Source organism: Ipomoea triloba, chromosome 13 (genome assembly GCF_003576645.1).
Source record: "Ipomoea triloba cultivar NCNSP0323 chromosome 13, ASM357664v1".
Taxonomy (NCBI): domain Eukaryota; kingdom Viridiplantae; phylum Streptophyta; class Magnoliopsida; order Solanales; family Convolvulaceae; genus Ipomoea; species Ipomoea triloba.
The window spans coordinates 3,113,427-3,131,604 of record NC_044928.1 but is presented as its reverse complement, the minus strand read 5'-3'; the positions used below and the strand labels follow the sequence as shown (position 1 = coordinate 3,131,604).

General features: G+C 33.0%; 1 long non-coding RNA gene and 1 other non-coding gene across 2 annotated transcripts; one reads left to right on the top strand and one right to left on the bottom strand.

Moving 5' to 3' along the window:
• Window positions 1-203: 203 nt before the first annotated feature.
• Window positions 204-275, bottom strand: TRNAT-UGU. The gene has a single exon. It is a non-coding gene; the product is annotated as a tRNA-Thr (tRNA).
• A 13,120-nt stretch (window positions 276-13,395) lies between these two features.
• Window positions 13,396-17,682, top strand: LOC116002429. Its single transcript, XR_004094460.1, has 2 exons — window positions 13,396-13,719; window positions 15,594-17,682. It is a non-coding gene; the product is annotated as an uncharacterized LOC116002429 (long non-coding RNA).
• Window positions 17,683-18,178: the final 496 nt, after the last annotated feature.

Here is an 18,178-nt window from a genome sequence, read left to right as displayed (position 1 = left end):
AAATGCCTACTGATAACAACCTCAAATTTACTGAAAAAGGAGTTATATATTGGTCTCAAATATCAAGAATGGTCTAAACATCGCGTTAACAAGACAAAAAAAAAGTCAAAAAGTAAAACACATTTGCCTACAAAAAAAGACTTAGCAATGGATTTTAAGGCACAACTAACTTGTACTTTCACTCAATGAGACTTCGTAGTAAAAGCTCCTAGCGAGGATTGAACTCACGACCTTTCACTTACAAAGCGAATACACTACCACTATGCTATAAAAGCAATTATTAATATATCCTATTTGTCTCTTCTAATGCTTTACTCCACTAGTTATCAAACTTTTTCTTTGGATCTCGACTTTTAAACTCTTGTAATGTTTTAACTCTTTTGTTTAATAGCATACTCTACTTCGTATGGTCTTTTATAAAAAAACATCTCTTTTGTTTGTTTAACTCTTCTGCTTAATTAGAATCTTTATTGCTTATTTAAAAAAAAAAAAAGGAATCTTTATTGCTTTGTTAAGTTTTCTATTAAAATACCCCTTTTGTTTAATTTTATGTTTGATCATGTCTTTTGTTGACTTAACTCTTATGAGTGTCTCTATCTTCTATTAAAAGTCTCTTCCGTTTAATGAAGTGTTATGCATGATGTTATACTTAAACCTTTTTATGAAGTCTCTACCTTGTGCCCACTTCAACTCACTTTAATTCTTACCCAACACCTATTTTGCACATAATTAATACATAATTTAATATAATTATTCTTATCCAACAAATTTGCAAGTAATTTGTCCCTCCTCAACATACAATATTAGGCTCTAAGTAAAATTTCTTCATTTTTTTCTAAAGATATCCAACATTTACAGCAATGCATTCCAGGGTAAAAATGCAATTAGGGAAACACCCATAATCTATTCTTGTCCAATGTTTAAAATGTACATACTTTGGGCAAATAGTTTCTCCCTCTAATGTCTCAATGGCACTCTAAAGACTAGCCTGGCTGCTTACTGATCCCTCAGTGAAGCATATTGGCCATCTACTGTGTAGACTATTACCACCACCATTGCCAAGCTCCAAGTTCTTTGGTTTCAATTCTGACATAGCAGGATCAACTTCCTTTGAACGCAAAGCATCTTTTGTTCCCGCTTTGTGCATCTTTTCCAGTTTACTAACATTTCCGGGCAGAAGAAAGTTTACTTGAAACAAGGGGAAAGAGAAAATAATGCCTCACCTGTCAGCTTGTCTACCTTGAGACATTGGTCTTTAGCCACATAGTTCTAGGAAACAGCATTAGGTTGTTGTTGCTCAAGCTACTTCTCTCCTCTTCTTCCAAGGGTTTGAAACCGAAACCCAGTACCAATATCTCCACTAGACTGGGAATGGCAGATTTCACGAGTTTCTCAACCTTGAAAGAGCTCAACATCTGGTGCCACAATAAAGTTAATGCGTGCAAGTACACAATGCATAGACCTTAATAACTAATAGCTGGTTTAAGATGTTTGGTTTTTCCAGAACAAAAAGATACATACCTTCTCTATACAATTTATCAGGCCTCTAACACATTCCCTGGCAGCAGAATTTGCTGCAAGTTGCAATCAAGTTGCCAGTATGGTTCTTTTTGTTGGTTGAATGCCTACTGTTTTCTAATGCAGTATGCCTGTTGTAAAATCCACCATTGGAAGAAAAAACATTCCTCCATAATTGTAAGGACAACTAATAATTTTGAGTTGCATTCTGCATTTAAAGCAACATACCACTTACTACTTAGCAGAATGAATTTTCTAGTCATAAGGGATGCACCTCAAATATGTCTTTCTCATTCCCAGATACTTTCCTATTTTATTGCATAGTAGTTGCACATGCTAGCTAACATGACTGACTTACCAGATTCCAGGAAAAGATTCAACACATGAATGATTCAGCTTGAAACCAGCATGCCTCTTGAACTTGGAGATAGAGAGTACTTCACCACAGCAATGGCATAGTATGCCATTCCTAGTGATTACACCAGCTTTCACAACGGAATCATCTTTTAGATTTCGATACTGGATTACTTCACCAATAGAAACTACCCAAAATGAATCATCCATGACAATGGATATGTTTGGTAAATGGCTGTTAGCTGATTGGGTTGGTTGTTTGGGTTAGAAGGTATGATTTATTGATAACATTAGCTGATTGTAGAAAGTTGTTTGATAAATTAGCTGTTAGATGATAGCTGTTTGGTATAATTTCATTTCTCAAAAAGCTAATTGAAAAGGCTGCTTTGAGTAGCCTTTTAAATTTTAGCATTTTGGAGTTACAAAAAGCTTATTAACCAAACACTTATATTGATTTTTTAACCAAGTCAAACAATTAATAGTGGTCAAATAAGCCAAAATTGGCTGATAGGCTGATTATTTACCAAACAAGGCCAATACATTTCTTAGAGCAACAGAAGGCCACTCCCCTTCTACAAAGTGCTTCCCACCCATATTAAGGCTTTGTAGAAGTAACCTGCAACCATCTTTTTTGCTCTTCTGCTTTCTCAGGAGGTTTGGGTTTACCAGAGGGCCTGTTGTTTGCAGATTTGGATGTTGGGTTTTTTTATGAAAGCTGAAATCAAAAGATCATCATCCTATAGACAGAACTTCTTAAGTTTCTTTGACCCACTTTTACCACAGGGTCCCTTTCTATTTATTTCAGAGAATCTAGTCTTGCAATCAGACACTAATATGTCTTTCTCATTCCCTGATACTTTCCTATATTATTGCACAGTAGTTGCACATGCTAGCTAACATGACTGACTTACCAGATTCCAGGAAAAGATTCAAACAGGAATGGTTCAGCTTGAAACCAACATGCCTCTTGAACTTGGAGATAGATAGTACTTCACCACAGCAATTGCATAGTATGCCATTCCTAGTGACTACGCCAGCTTTCACAACGGAATCATCTTTTAGATTCCAATACTGGATTACTTCACCAATAGAAACTACCCCAAAATGAATTAACCATGACAATACATTTCTTAAAGCAAAAGCAGGCCACACCCCTTCTATAACGTGCTTTCCACTCCTATTACCTGCAACCACCTTTTTTGCTCTTCTGCTTTCTCAAAGGTTTGGGTTTACAAAAGGGCATGTTTTCTTTTCTTTTCTTTTCTTTTTTTTTTATATATTTTTTTTAGCAGATTTGGATATTTATGTTTTTTTATGATAGCTGAAATCAAAAGATCATCATCCTCCAGACAGAACTTCTTAAATTTCTTTGACCCACTTTTACCACAGGGTCCATTTTCTATTTATTTCGGAGAATCTGGTCTTGCAATCAGACGCTAATATGTCTTTCTCATTCCTTGATACCTTCCTATATTATTGCACAGTAGTTACACATGCTAGCTAACATGACTGACTTACCAGATTCCAAGAAAAGATTCAAACAGGAATGGTTCAGCTTGAAACCAGCATACCTCTTGAACTTGGAGATAGATAGTACTTCACCACAACAATTGCATAGTATGCCATTCCTAGTGATTATGCCAGCTTTCACAACACAATCAACTTTTAGATTCCGATACTGGATTACTTCACCAATACAAACTACCCCAAAATGAATTAACCATGACAATACATTTCTTAAAGCAAAAGAAGGCCACTCCCCTTCTACAAAGTGCTTTTCATCCCTATTAAGGCTTCGTAGAACTAACCTGCAACCACCTTTTTTGCTCTTTTGCTTTGTCAGAGGTTTGGGTTTACCAAATGGCCTGTTGTTTGCAGATTTGGATGTTGGGTTTTTTATGAATGCTAAGACATAACTTCTTAAGTTTCTTTGACCCACTTTTACCACAGGGTCCCTTTCTATTTATTTCAGAGAATCTGGTCTTGCAATCAGACGCTAATATATCTTTCTCATTCCCTGATACTTTCCTATATTTTGGAGCATGCCCATTGATGATGTCCATTGAGGGCATCAACCGTTTCTCACTGAGCTTTTTTTACTTTAGAGCTTTCCTCTATTTTGCAGTAAGAATCCTTAGACACCACAAATGCAGAATTCACACTGCCTGGGAAGCATGGAGTGGTTTCTTTGCCGTCGTCAGATTCACAATTGATAAGTCCAGTCACATTGACACTTCTTTTTTCTTTCACTATTTTCAAAGAACACCTCAGTAAAAATTTGATGCTCATTGAATGACCCCTCAAATCCACCATCACACAAATTGTAAATTTCATCATGAAACAACATCTCCACTTGGTATTACTGTATTCCAAATTGCACAGTAGTTGCACATGCTAGCTAACAAGACTGACTTACCAGATTCTAGGAAAAGATTCAAACAGGAATGGTTCAGCTTGAAACCAGCATGCTTCTTGAACTTGGATATAGATAGCACTTCACAACAACAATTGCATAATATGTCATTCCTCGTGATTACGCCAGCTTTCACAATGGAATCATCTTTTAGATTCCGATGCTGGATTACTTCACCAATAGAAACTACCCCAAAATGAATTAACCGTGACAATACATTTCTTGAAGCAAAAGAAGGCCATTCCCCTTCTACAAAAGTACAAAGTGCTTTCCACCCCTATTAAGGCTTAGTAGAAGTATCCTGCAATCACCATTTTTGCTCTTCTGTTTTCTCATATGTTTGGATTTACCAAAGGGCCTGTTTTTTTTGTTTTTTTTTGTTTTGTTTTTTTGTTTTTTTTTTGTTTTGTTTTTTTTTTTTTTTTTTGTTTTGTTTTTTTGTTTTTTTTTTGTTTTGTTTTTTTGTTTTTTTTTTGTTTTGTTTTTTTGTTTTTTTTTTGTTTTGTTTTTTTGTTTTTTTTTTGTTTTGTTTTTTTGTTTTTTTTTTGTTTTGTTTTTTTGTTTTTTTTTTGTTTTGTTTTTTTGTTTTTTTTTTGTTTTGTTTTTTTGTTTTTTTTTTGTTTTGTTTTTTTGTTTTTTTTTTGTTTTGTTTTTTTGTTTTTTTTTTGTTTTGTTTTTTTGTTTTTTTTTTGTTTTGTTTTTTTGTTTTTTTTTTGTTTTGTTTTTTTGTTTTTTTTTTGTTTTGTTTTTTTGTTTTTTTTTTGTTTTGTTTTTTTGTTTTTTTTTTGTTTTGTTTTTTTGTTTTTTTTTTGTTTTGTTTTTTTGTTTTTTTTTTGTTTTGTTTTTTTGTTTTTTTTTTGTTTTGTTTTTTTGTTTTTTTTTTGTTTTGTTTTTTTGTTTTTTTTTTGTTTTGTTTTTTTGTTTTTTTTTTGTTTTGTTTTTTTGTTTTTTTTTTGTTTTGTTTTTTTGTTTTTTTTTTGTTTTGTTTTTTTGTTTTTTTTTTGTTTTGTTTTTTTGTTTTTTTTTTGTTTTGTTTTTTTGTTTTTTTTTTGTTTTGTTTTTTTGTTTTTTTTTTTTTTTTTTTTTTTGCAGATTTGGATGTTTGTTTTTTTATGATAGCTGAAATCAAAAGATCATCACATCCTCTAGATAGAACTTCTTAAATTTCTTTGACCCACTTTTACTACAAGGTCCCTTTCCATTTATGTTGGAGAATCTTGTCTTGCAATCAGATGCTAATTTCAAATGTTGATCCAAATTTCTCAATTTCATTTCAGAAAGGGTTTTTTATTTCTTCTGCGCCTTCCTTTTAAATGATGTGTTTGAGTCAGAAGATATGTCTTTGGGCATCGTTTTCAGGGACTTAATATCCAGCAGCACATCATCTGAACTGCTTGAATCAAAAGCGCCATCAAAAGCGACAGGTCTCTGTAACATAGGCCTTTCCTGATTGGAAATTTTTACATCAAAACCCTTTGCTTCTTCCTCAAGATATACAAATGGATTTTTGTCATAGCTTAGCAAACTTGTATTGCAATCTTAATTATTGAAGAGTGCCTCAGATCTTCCCTTCAAGGTTGGAGTATTCCCTGAACTGACTGGAACTTCAAAGCAACTATCTTTCTGCCCAGAGGTACCACCAGATCCACAAGTTGCCAAATAACTTAGATCCAATATGTATTTCTCATTCCCTGATACTTTCCTATATTTTGGAGCGGGTCCATTGAGGACATCAACCGTGTCTCAGGATTATGTGACAGAACACTGCAATCAAAGCAGTCTTTGTGTATATTTTGATCATCATCAGAAACACTATCTGCAACTAGAGAAGAGTTGCACCACTGAGCATTCACATTTCTCTCACTAGGCTTGTCCTCGACAGTCTCTACATCCTTTGCTAAACTTCTGTTTGCTTTCAAAATTCCCTTCCTGCTTTAAGAAATTGTAATGCCTTGTCACAATGAATACAACATTTGCAAAGGGATGAAGAAGGGACCACAAATGGGCAAATGAAGTAGTTTCCAAGTTAACCAGGTATCAATTTTAGTAACCACACTAGAAAAATCAGATTGAAACTGATTCATGTCAGTCCACATCTTACCATCATCTTCCACACTTGAAGGAGAAAGGGAATGATCACCTTTGCAGAGCAAAGTGCGGCAAAAAATAGGATTATTTAGACAGGTATATGGATTATGAGTATTAGGAGTGGATTATTGTCGAGAATTAAGAGAATATATGAAAAAAAATTCCAATGTATTAAAGCTATAAAGGGTCCACCTTTTTGTTTAATTCCATAAACAATTGCATAATACCACATTCCTAGTAATTAGGCCAGATAACTTGCACAGTAGTTGCACACGCTAGCCGCCAGGCACCAGTATGGTTATTTTTGTTGGCAAGCATGTATACAACATCAAGATGAAAATCTGTTAATTCCCAACCAAAATCAGTCATTTCAAGAGTACAAGTAAGAACTCTATTTACGGAAGCAGAGAACAGCGACCCACCTTGTTGAAAACTCAGCTCTGAAATTCACCACCTTCTCGAAAACTCTTCACTGAAATTCAAAAGCTCAACAAAATCAGGCATGAAATTCATACATTCTCATAAAATGAATCCAGAAACCGTGAACAGAGTAGCAACTAGCAACCTTTATGTATGAAAATTTCAACAAAATCAGGCACGAAATCCATACATTCTCATAAAATGAATCCAGAAACCATGAACAGAGTAGCAATTAACAACCTTTAAGTATGAAAATTTCAACAAAATCAGGCATGAAATTCATACATTCTCATAAAATGAATCCAGGAACCGTGAACAGAGTAGCAACTAGCAACCTTTAAGTATGAAAATTTCAACAAAATCAGGCACGAAATTCATACATTCTCATAAAATGAATCCAAAAACTGTGAACAGAGTAGCAACTAGCAACCTTTTTTTTAAATCCTTTAAAGAAGCCAAAGGGGTTAAATAAAGCTTAAAGAAAAATGGCTTAAAACCGACGATAAGCTACCTGTTAAGGTAACCCTACTTAAGAAAAGCTATTTGTGAGGGGTTACCTTTGTCCTCTCAAACGCCGAGGGCTTAGCGCAAAGGCGAGGCTTGCTTTGATCAGTCTGACACAGCCCCTTTTGTCACAGCGGATTCTCTTCGCAATAGCGCAGAAAATAAGTAATCAAGAAAGTCAGTCAGCTTGGTCAATTCCTTTGAATCAAGAAATCCTAAATTCAGTCTACTAAGGAGCCGATTAGTAGTACAGAAACCTCTTACTCTTCCTAAAAGAAAAACGAGATGAGAAAATAAAGAAAGAGAGATCTATTGAATGAGCCTTCTAGAGATCGAGATGTGAGAAAGAGTTAGTGACTAAGAGTATGTATCAAGACAAAAGCTAAGTCCAGAAATGTATGAAAATTTCAACAAAATCAGGCATGAAATTCATACATTCTCATAAAATGAATCCAGAAACCGTGAACATAGTAGCAACTAGCAACCTTTAAGTATGAAAATTTCAACAAAATCAGGCATGAAAATTAATGTATCTAACATTAAGACTGCATATCATAAAATCAGCAAATGAAGCAGTTAAAAAGTCACATAGGCAAGCTGTGAGCATAAATATAATATGTGCAGTCCAACTATCAGCTTAGGCTTTTAGTTGAGATGGAGCACATGCTTTAATTTGGTATCAGAGCCATGCAAAAGATCATGGGTTCGAATCTCCGCATCACCCTCAAAAAGAGACTTCCACGTGTTGCGCTTGGAATCCACCGCACACGTTGAGGGGGCGTGTGAGCATAAATATAATATGTGCAGTCCAACTATCAGCTTAGGCTTGAGTACAAGTAAGAACTCTATTTACGGAAGCAGAGAACAGCGACCCACCTTGTTGAAAACTCAGCTCTGAACTTCACCACCTTCTCGAAAACTCTTCACTGAAATTCAAAAGCTCAACAAAATCAGGCACAAAATATACATCTTCATAAAAGGAAACCAGAAACCAAGTAGAAAATTAAGAACCGCCCGCTGATTCACACACACGCTTGAAGGAGAAGGGAGTGCTCACCTTTGCAGACCAATGTTCGGGAAAAACAGGGCAAATCGAGAATGATATGGAAAACAAATCCAATGTTTTAAATCCTTAATGGGTCAAAGCGATTTTGTATTAATTCCATTTGAGACTTGAGAATCAAATCAATTCACGAGTAAACGAAGGTAAGTGTTTGGATTTGGGTTCGGAAATCCCAAATAACTTGCACAGTTGTTGCACATGCTAGCCACCAGGCACCAGAATGGTTCTTTTTGTTGGCAAGCTTGTATCCAACATCAAGATGAAAAACTGTTAATTCTCAACCAAAATCAGTCATTTGGCGAGCAGAAACAGCCGGCTAATTTATATATCCAATTGTTGCTAGCTTGAAATTAGGATCATTTCCAAAACTAGAATCTCAAGTCTCAAGACTATCAATTATGGGAATAGATTCGCAACAAGAATTTAGAGGAACCTATAAAAGACTAATGACTGAATAGAGCTACAAAAAGGCTCATACAGAAAAAGAAAACACAACAAAAGCCTTGAAAACATGTATCTAACATTAAGAATGCAACTCAGAAATTCAGCAAATGAAGCAGTAAAACAGTCATTTGGCAAGCATATATCCGACATCAATGATGAAAAAATGTCAACTTCCAACCAAAATCAGTCATTTGGAGAGTATAAGTAAGAACGTTATTTACAGACGCAGAGTCAGCAAGCCACCTTGTTGAAAACTCAGTTGAAGAATATATGGAAAGAAAAAAAAACAATATGATGTATTAAAGGCTTAAAGGGACCACCTTTTTGTTTAATTCCATTTGAGAATCAAAACAATTGCATAATACACCAGATAACTTGCACAATAGTTACACAGGTTAGCTGCCAGTATGATTCTTTTTGTTGGTTTGAGAGTTATTTCACCAATTTCATTAAAGTTAGATGATCTTGGTTTTAAGATTTCACCAATTTCAAGAATCCTTGTGCACCACAAGTGCTGAATTCCAACAAAATTGATAAGTCCAGTCACACAACATTTCTTTTTTCTTTCACTATTTTCAAAGAACACCTCAGTAAAAATTTGATGCTCATTGAATGACCCCTCAAATCCATCATCACGCAAACTATGGGCCTGTTTACTAATAGAAAACTGTTTTCTATTTTCTAATTTTTCAGTTTTCATTCTCTGTTTTTCATTATCTGTTTTCTGTTTAGAAAATTTGTTTACTAACACGTATTTTTTCAAATTTATTTTTTTAGATTAACGTTATAAAATTAACAATAAGTTTAATTTCGAGTTATTTTTAGACCTCATATTTACAATATTTTAAAATATATTTGGTTTAAATAAAATAAATATAATTTTTAATTTAATGTCAAATATGTATAAATTTTACATTTGATATCCGAACCAAATTTACATATGTATATATAACATAAATAAAAATATATCCGAACCAATAACCTATTAAGTTCACATAAAATTTAGTTTAGATAATATTAATATTTTTGAACTAATATTTAAAATATGTTTGGATATATTCATTTGAATGACATGTATATAATATATAATTTTTATTTTGAATTCTAATATTATATATGTGAAATTTCGATATCCGATATATGTATCAAACTTGTATCCGATATAACATAATTAAAAAATATTCGAATCAGTAATCAATTGAGTTCAATCAAAATATAAAACGTGGTATAGATTTCAATTTTTAATTTTAATAATGTGAATGATGTATAATTTTAAGCATAAGCAAATAAGTTATGTTTAAATAAGTAGTGCAAGTAGAAAAGATAGAACACGATGATAAGTAAAAGAAGATGGTAATGAATGTAATCATAGTAATGAATAAATATGTAAGTAGATAATGGTGATGATGTGGTTATAGTGACATATAGTCTAATAGATGATAGCTGATTCTGTTTTTCATTTAGAAAACAACTTTTAATAGTGTTTCAGTTTTCTAGAAAACTGGAAAATTATTTCCTGTTTTCAAAATGAAAAACTGTGTTAGTAAATGTGTTTTCTGTTTTCTGTTTTCCAGTTTTCCAAATTTTCAGAAAACTGGAGAAAATTTCCAATTAGTAAACGTGCCCTATAAATTTCTTTAGGAAACATCTCCACTTGGTATTACTGTAATCCAAATTGCAGTGAGTTTAACATTATAAAATAATATTGTAGTGGATCAGTCCGTCTCAAGCCAAACAATTATTTTAAAATTTTGTCAAAAGAATTATTGAAGCGGGTCGCATCAGTCTCGAGCCAAACAAATATTTTTTTTATTAAATACAATTTGAACTTGCGTTTGTGGTACAAACCTACATACCACAAATGCAAGTCCAAATTGCAATTTAGGTATGTGTTTTCAAAAAATAAAATAAAATGGAAAAGTAGAAACTCATTTTGGACTTGCGTTTTTTATTTGGTCAACATAAAAAATGCAAGTCCCAATAGTGTTTTTCCTAGGGTTGTCCAATATTTAAAACATTCCTATTTTTGTCCACAACTGTCAAAAAATTCCCATTTCAGTCAAAAGCCCCATTTAAAAAGGTATGCAGTAACATTGATTTTACTTATGTCACTAACTTTTTTACTTTAAGGATCAAAAGCTAAATGAAAATATCCCCATTAACCGGACTTTTATAATTAAAATTCTCATCAATATTTAAAATTCCTTGATTACAACAATTTTTTTTAACAAAAGCTGATAAATTAATCTTTGACTAATTTAATTGCATTTCTATCTTCTGAGGTTTTAGTTTATGAAATTGATCATATGTAGTTATGTACTCAAGGAACAATTATAGAGCCAAATTTAATGCTCCACTATAGCTAAAATAAGAAATTGCTTCATATGCTAATATATTGAGCCTTTGCATTTCAAATGAAAAAAAGAAATAAATATGCCACAAGATGAAACATATCTCAGCAAGTCAGCATTTATTGCATTCAAGACATACAATAGCAAACTCCTTTTAATATTAACACCACAAGATCAAAGAATACAGAAAATGTTATGTAATTATGTTTACCTTCTTACACCATTCACCACATAACCAGATTTCAGAGGCAACTCCACGTTTGAATCCGTTCTGCTTCAAGCATACCTTGTGGTCAGTTCACAGTTATCAAGATATCCCAGGGATTCAATAAAAGATAAGAAAAACAACATAGACAATTTACTATAAGATTAAAATAGGAAAAAAATAAAGAAAACCATAAATAGAGAATAAGACTCATGAATAATGCAAGGCAGATCTGATACTGCACAACATTCACAAGAACACTTACACTGATGTTTGCGCACTGCCACTGCATGCATTTTATTGCACTAGAGGATGAAGAGCTCTCATTGGCTTTAACTACATCCTTACAGATCTGGCACGTGTAACATGGACAATACCAACTCCCTTCTGGAAGTTCCTGAAGCCAAAAATGATAATATGAATTTATGAGCGCATCATGTAATCTTCAAAACAGAATATCCTCTATCTCCATTGAAGAGAAAGGTTAAAATGATAAACGCATAATAATTAATTATACAAAGAGCAAATCTTTACGCCAAAATTAATATTTAAAAGAGAGGGGACAAGAGAAAAAGAGAGAGGCATAAAAGTGTGAAGTAAAATGAATATAATTGTCCACAAAGGAAGCACAGGTGTGGGACCCAAGTATTAGGGTTACATCATATATCTGTCAAAGGAACACAAAATCTATTTCAAGATCTCTCAATCATTAAACTGTTAAAAAATCTAAATGCATCACCATCAAAGATTGGCCATAAATAAAGTTGTCATTTTTTGGGTTGTCTAGGACAAGTTTTCAATGTAATCTTTCAAGTGTGGTTCAACTATGGGGTTAAAAAAGCTGCCCACTTCACTAAATGTACCTCCATCCAATATAGGTGCATATTTTCAAAATAAATCCAGCAAGGGTTAATATAGGTTAAGTAGCAAAAAATTTAATGTGCATAATTGAGGTTTTGCAATATTACTAAAAACTGACAAGGAACAGGTGTTTAAACATTACCATCGTGTAGCACCTGGGATGAGTTTGTGTCTGATTAAACTAGGTTATCTACCGGACTACCTGAGGCTAGATGGAAGACATGTTTCTATTAATATATTATTGAGGCAATAACAAATATAGATCACATTGAACCATCTACTGTAGGAACATAACCGAAACCAAAATCGACACCATAGTCAATTCGCTTATACTAAGGCTCAATTTCATGACCTCCCATATGAGAGAGTCACTGCATACTATTTGAACCCAATGTGCTTGCCTTTTCTAAATACTAAATAAGAAAACATATTATATATATATACTATATATACTATTACTAAATAACAAACTAAATAAGGTTCCGGTTTGCAATTTCCTAAAACCCTGAACCGTCGATTCGAATCCGGAATCGAACCGTGGTCACGGCTATGAGTACACATAAAATTAGTAAAATGGTAAGTACGATTTTACTTCATCCTGTAAAATATTTTGAAGCAAATGACCAGTTATAAGAAAAAATAACAAATATAACCTTGGTTATCTTATATAACTTGAACCAAACGCCTCCTAAAAGTTCAAATTTTAAATGTACATTATTTGTTTATTAAAGATACATTATTATTATTATTTAGTAATATACCAAATGATGTACCTTGAACATTTATTCATGATCCACAATATAATTTGCCTTTGTGATATAACTTATATTTATATATTTATATTAAAATAGTATTTGAGAATTTATAGTCACTCATAATAAAGTTTTAAATTAAAAGTTATACGTAGTATTAATTAATCATAAATATTAACAATAACTATATAAAAAAATGTAAAATAACTATATAACAAAGATGTAAATAAATAGTAACTTTTTTTGTGATTACAACATAACATTATCTATAGTATCTACTCAACATGATTATGCCAATATCATTGTTTGTTTAGTAGAGTATACATATATTTAATTAATATTTAAGAATAATAATAATAATAATAATAATAATAATAATAAATATTACTATTTAATAAAAGAAAAAGAAAAAAAAAGAAAAAAAAAAAAAGGGAGCCGGAGCCGCGGCTCCCCTTAGTTTTGCCACTTTTCCCACATCGGTGGGAAATGTGGCATGGGAGCCTTGAGGCATCTATAAAAGGAGCCTCAAGGCTCCAAGATACTCATCGCACTTGCCCACGGGCAAGCAGTGAGTCGCCAAATTGGCTCTAGCATTAGCGGAGTCGAAATGGCAAGGCTCCACAGTAATATTTTTATTTTTTCACACATATTGTGCACCCTCTCTTGTGACGACGAAGACAAGGAAGGCTGTAGACTTCTCCATTCTCTCCTCTCTTGAGACGACGGTTCAGGGTTTTAGGAAATTGGTAACAATGAAGAAATCTGGTCATCAAATTAAGGAGTTTCTTCTTTCGTTCTTTTCTTCCCTCTTTCTGTCTAATATCTCATCTGTCCTCCGAAGCCATTTATACTTTTGGTTGTGTTTCATTTGATACAAAGATCGGTGCCCTTTTTATTTTCTTGATGAGAATTGACGTTTTATATTCTGGGTTGTTTAATTTTTATACAGAATCGGTGGTTTTCTTGTAGATATCTGCAAACCCCCTTGTATTGGTTCTTTTGAATTTAGGATTCTGTTTTGTTTTTAAAGGTTTATATTTCACTAATTACTGTTGGTAAATTCAGTTATGTATTCTTGTGTTTGGGTTTTTGTCTTGTGCTGTATTGATTTATAGGTTTTTATGTACTTTTGGTTGTGTTTAATTTTCATACAAAGATCGGTGCCCTTCTTATTTTCTTGATGAGAATTGAACGTTTTATATTCTGGGTTGTTTTGATTTTTACACAGAATTGGTGATTTTCTTGTACATCTCTGCAAATCCCGTTGACGGGTTTTCTGGCTTGTCCATTTTAGTGGTTCTTTTGAATTTAGTATTCTGTTTTTTTTTTAAAGGTTTATATTTCACTTTGGTAAATTTAGTTGTATGTATTCTTGTGTATGGGTTTTGTCCATGTGTTGATTTATAGTTTTTTATATACTTTTGGTTGTGTTTAATTTCATACAAAGATCGGTGCCCTTTTTATTTTCTTGATGAGAATTGAACGTTTTATATTCTGGGTTGTTTAACTTTTATACAGGATCGGTGATTTTCTTGTAGATCTCTGCAAACCCCGTTGACGGGTTTTCTGGCTTGTCCATTGTAGTGATTCTTTTGATTTTAGGATTCTGTTTTTATTTATTTATTTATTTATTTTAAAGGTTTATATTTCACTAATTACTTGGTAAATTCAGTTGTATGGGTTTTGTCTATGTGCTGTATTGATTTATAGGTTTTTGTTAATTCGTAGTAATTATTTTGTGGCTATTGGAATTCCTTTTTATTATTATTATTATTATTTAATATTTAATATGGTGAACTGCGTTGACTGTGTGCTTCTATACAAGGTGAATAGTTATTGATTCTTTTTGGTGTGGGAATCGTTATTGATTCTTTTTGGTGTGGGGCTTGTGTGGTTTGATCATTAAGTGTTTCATTTTTGGATATATATTGTATTACTGTTTTATTTTGATAAACTGTCTTTTTGGTGTGGGGCTTGTGTGATTTGATCATTAAGTGTTTCATTTTTGGATATATTGTATCTGTTTTATTTTGATAAACTGTGCCTTAATACAAGGTGAATTGTTATGGATTCATGGCCTTTGTGCTTTGGTGAATTGTTATGGATTCATGGCCTTTGTGCTTTGGCCATTAAATGTTCCAGTGTTTTTGTAGTGAAATATGTTATTTTGAGTCATTCTGTTGTAACTTGGTGAATTCTTATTAATAATTCTTGATGGGGCTTTGGGTTCTTTGATAATTATTTGCTTTGATATATTGAATTTGGTTATTCTTCTCCATTCTCCTTTACTTCAGGTAGTTTCTTCTGGGCGTTCTTTTCTTCCCTCTCTCTGTCTAATATCTCATCTGTCCTCTGAAGCCATTTTACAGTATTTATATTTCTAAGATGTTTTGGAATTATTTTTGTGTTTTCTTCAACTTTTAAGTGTTTCAAGTGTTCCTAGGTTTTGAAGTTCTCTTGATAATTTCTTTCTTTTTTATTTTTATTTTGTGTTCATCATTCTTTTCAAATGTTCTTTTTACTTTTTTTTAAAGTGATCTTTTTAGTTTTTAATTTGAAATTGGATTGGATGTTTTTCTCCATCATTGTTGTTGGTTTAAGAATGATACCATCTCTGTAGAAGGCGCTGATGATGGAGTTGTTGGAGAAGCCAAAGATGATGGCGGTGGCGTTCTCAAGGATACTGGAGGTAAGACATCTATGCAGCATTTTGTTTTCAGGCCATCTAGAAATCTGCTTCATGGTATATGATGGTGGAAATTTATGGATGATGTGGAGTAGCTCTGGTCTTAGTATTGAAGGAAGAATATTGATGCATGACCCTTAAACTATTTGTTCATATTTTTTAGGTTATAGATTGAGAGCCACATATTACAGAAGGAAATTTGTCATGCACAACATTCATGGCAAATTATATAGGTGCACAACATAAATACATGTTTTTTTAGCCCCTTAAACTAGATCTCTAATATATTTTTTTTAGTTTGAATGATGACATAAGGAGAAATCTTAAGTTTGGTTTGAAAAATCATTTAAATACTAAAGTTGAAAAAATAACATTTTACAACAAGTGTCCATTCCATAGGGTGGGAGTAATTTAGGAGTAGGATTGTGGGAGTGATTAAGTTGGAAGCAATAGAGGGGGGTTGAGAATGGAGACTAGTTGAAAGAATTTCACTATATTGGGCAAAGATACCATGTCATATGTAGAGAGATACAATAATAAGTATAATCCCATTGCTGAATGTCATGTTTGCAATTTCAAAGCTGCATATTTCTTCATTTATAGAAGATGCTTCAGTCAAATTTCTTTCTATGAAGAAGCCAGTCTCTTTAGGATTTAGGTAATCACATGTGTTTCTGTCAGAATTTTCTGTTAGTTTTAGGGTGTCACCACCATTCCACAATAGCCATGCCTACAATATAACCAAACTAGTTACTCATTAGTAAAATATGATGTTGAAAATCATATATACTTACATGGCCTAGAAGATTATTGTGATGGTCTAAATGATGAAATGTCCTGTACTTCTTCCACTAATAAGTTCTAGTAAATTCCTCCAAGACTGAAAACATATGTATGGAAAAGTTGTCATTCACAGTAGTACTTAGGTGACATGTAGCGACTGCATCCAAACATCAGCTCCAAGTTAAGTTGCTAATTTATAAGTGCAATGCATTAATGTTTTGATGCTGATAAAACTTACTATGTCTCGATTACTCTTTTTGTTTTTGCTAGAGTAGTATGTCTCGATTACTCGTTTTGTTTTTGCTAGAGTAGTATGTCTCGATTACTCGTTTTGTTTTTGCTAGAGTAGCATCTTCTCCTACAATTCTAACAAGTCCAAAGTAAGAAATCTTAAGAAATCTTGGGATTCAATTCCACATCTAGTAATATATATCTTGCCTTGCCTTCAGATTTCTATGTATTATTTTGAATCTGAAATTTTGGTGTAGATATAGCAGTCCACGTGATATTCCCACAGCAATTTCAATGCGCTTCTGCGATGTAAATATTCTTTTTCTGCTCTCTGCTGTGTACATATTATTGTTGATTCAGTTGACAAATTAGTGTCTATAAGCAAAGTAACAATGATATAACATTTTTAAAAAACAGCTAATTTGTCTGGATAGTGATTTTCAAGTTATGAATCAAGAAAACCAAATCAAATATGGAGTTCAAGCTATTGTTTCGCATAAATTCATATATTAGCATCATTTGTCCTCCGTCTGCACAACGTAAAAGTGTTGTGAGACTTCTTTGTTGAAGTTTGGCTAATGTGAGTACTTCATTCTCCCACTCTTGAGCACCTTGACCTGAATTTTCTGAAAGCTTCTTAATTGCTATTCTACTTGTGTGCCAATTAATAGCATGCCCTGCAATAGTTTTACCCAAGCATGTGTAATAATCTCATTCTCCCACTCTTGAGCACCTTGACCTGAATTTTCTGAAAGCTTCTTAATTGCTACTCTACTTGTGTGCCAATTAATAGCATGCCCTGCAATAGTTTTACCCAAGCATGTGTAATAATCTTTGATATCTCACAGTGGCTAATGAGCCACAGTTTTGTGCAAGTTTAGTACCTTGTAAAGTAGTTTGTTCCAAAAATAACACTTTCCAAAGAAAACAATGGCAATGCCTGAAAATATTACCTCTTAATACCATAGAAAAATCATTTCACGAATTAGGAATAGGTAGTTAGTCCAAATAGTAATATTCACATACTGAAATGGAGGTTACAAATCGTACCTCGTTTCCTTCCATGTAATGCCTACATGCTAACCATAGTCGTACATATCTTGGTCAATTTCATTGAACTCCCTAATATCTTTGAGGTCTTCAAACCATAACCAACATCTGCTTCCACCATCTCTGACATCTAAATTAGAATAAGCTGAACAATTGCAGCTTTTCAAGCATAATCTCTTACATTCCTCAGGGCTGATGCTACCATTGAATCCAGGAATGGCGTCTGGCAATTTAAGTATTTCAAAAATCTGTCTCCATCCCTGCAATACAATTGAGTCCTCCCGATACACCTGTTTAACTAATCTGCCCATTCTTGTGGGTATTTTGGGATAAATCCACAGGGAGGGGAGTTATTGATATTGCACATACCAAAAGCACCACAGAGTGCATAATTACCACAGCCATCTGTCTGTCCTGTCAAGAAAACACACCAGCTTTGACTTCGTTCAATCCAT